This window comes from Octodon degus, unplaced genomic scaffold (genome assembly GCF_000260255.1).
Source record: "Octodon degus isolate 3935 unplaced genomic scaffold, OctDeg1.0 scaffold00167, whole genome shotgun sequence".
In the NCBI taxonomy this organism is placed as follows: Eukaryota; Metazoa; Chordata; class Mammalia; order Rodentia; family Octodontidae; genus Octodon; species Octodon degus.
The window spans coordinates 1,071,927-1,074,159 of record NW_004524743.1 but is presented as its reverse complement, the minus strand read 5'-3'; the positions used below and the strand labels follow the sequence as shown (position 1 = coordinate 1,074,159).

General features: G+C 40.5%; 1 pseudogene; it reads right to left on the bottom strand.

The window, feature by feature from the left end:
- LOC105743789 overlaps positions 1-747 on the bottom strand; it is a 54,810-nt pseudogene extending 54,063 nt beyond the window's left edge.
- Between the last annotated feature and the right edge of the window lie 1,486 nt (positions 748-2,233).

The following is a 2,233-nucleotide window of genomic DNA, read 5'->3' as shown; positions in this document are numbered from 1 at the left end:
TTTAACTTCTTCTTTGCCTATTCTTATTCCTTTTATTTCTTTCTCTTGTCTAATGGCTGTAGCTAATGATTCCAGAACTATATTGAATAGCAGTGGTGAGAGAGGACATTCTTGTCTTGTACCCGATCTAAGAGTAAAAGGTTTCAGTTTTTCCCCATTTAGGATTATGTTCCAGCCCCTTTTCTTGAGTCTTAATTGACCTTGGAAGGCTAGGGCCAAAATGTTGGCTTTCCTTGTGGCACTCCTTTTTCTCTAATTTTGATCTGCAAACTTAGGTTGCTAGCCCTCCAGAGGACAAGCTTATTGTTATTACCATACAACCTAGGCTGTTAAGCTCAACCTCACTCTCTGCCTGAATATCAAACATCTTAGGCATAACATGGAACTGGTATTTTTCATCAAGTATTGATATGTTCAACACATAGTTCTGACTAGATAAAGGGCAGTTTGTGATAGGGGAAAGAACTTACATAAAGATCAGGATCATTTAAGGAGCAGTCTACAGGAGCTTAAGTTTACAACAGTACGTATATTGATTAGATGGATTTATAGGTCTCGGGATTTTCATTTGTTTTAAATGCAGCCAAGCTGTCTCCTGTATCACATAAGAATCCCAGGAGAAAATGCTCACTTGTTGACAGACAAACATACATTCAAGCCAGACACTCTTGAGTGGCTGTTCATAGGCTTTCCTACCTCCAAGTTTTTCTTGTTAGCAAAGCCCTGATTGTCCTCAGCCACAATCATCACTGGTCCAAGCTAAGCATGCATAGGTACCCCACTCCTCTAGCCATATTTATGGGTGAATGTTCAGTCCTTTTTGCATTAAATGAAAGTTTACTGGGGGAACTTACGGGAAAAAATTTTTCTACTCTGATCAAAGAGCAGCATATAGAGAAAAAGTTTCTTCTCTACACCCACTTCCTGCTTTGGGAAGTTGTCAAATGATGCTGAAGCTGCTGAGTAAGCCTCAGACCACAAGGAGGGCATTGTCTACCCACATTAGGTGGCAAGATGGAAAGACCTAACTGGGGGCTTGAACTGAGGGCCCTTCCCTGGAACTATCTACTTCTAAATGTTCTAATTAATTTAACATATGTGCAATTTAAATGAATGTTAATTATTTACTTGCAGCCAAAAGCAATGTGATACAAGGCACAAATAAGCTAAGTGACCTATTCCAAAGCACAGGGTTTGGTGGTGGTGGTGCTAGGGCTAGATTTGGAGTGAATATGGAGTTTGGAGTTGCGCAGACACGCGTAGGGATCACTAACTTCGGAGTACTTTCTTACAAGTAATTTTACCTCTCTGAGTGTGTTTTCTCTTCTGTAAAATGTGGACAACATTAACACCTAGCTGGGTGACGATTGCCCAGGTTAAGTGAGATTATCCCATGTGGCTGATAGACAATGACAGTTAGCTTTCTTTTGCTTCCTTCACAATTCTGCCTTCAGTGCAACCTTGTTTTAACTTAAAAATGCATTGACTCTTCCTGTGAGCGGCCTGAGGTGACCTGTGAAAATAGTTCACTACTCTCTCGACCCAGAAAACCTCACAAAATCATGCAAATCAAGACTCTCAAATCTTTGCGTTTATTTTAAGAACACATGTGAAACTGCGCAGGCCCTCAAGGGTATGCATATCCTGAAAGGCCACCAAGTATCTGAAGGATGTCACATTACAGAAGCAATATGTGCCATTCCAGTGTTACAATGGTGGAGTTGGTAGGTGTGCCCTGGCCAAGCAGTGGGGCTGGACACGGGGTCGGTGGCCCAAAAAGAGTGCTGAATTTTAGGTGCACATGCTTAAAATGCAGAAGAGTAATGCCGAGCTTAACGATTTAGATGTAGATTCTCTGGTTATTGAACATATCCAGGTGAACAAAGCACCCAAGATGTGCCGCCGTACTTATAGAGCTCATAGGCGGATTAACCCGTACATGAGCTGAGCCTCTCATATAGAGATGATCCTTACTGCAAAGGAACAAGTTGTTCCTGAACCAGAGGAGGAAGTTGCACAGAAGGAAAAGAGATCCCTAAAGAAACAGTAACTTATGGCACGGGAATAAATTAAGCATAAAATAAATGCAAATAAAATTAATGTTGTCTATTAGTTAAAAAATGCATTGACATTTCAAGAACTTAGCATTTTCATGCAGTAAAAATGAATTTGTGTTCTTTTCAAACAGCATGCATATAAAAGAGTACAGTCTTTTAACCTTGTCATTTCTTTC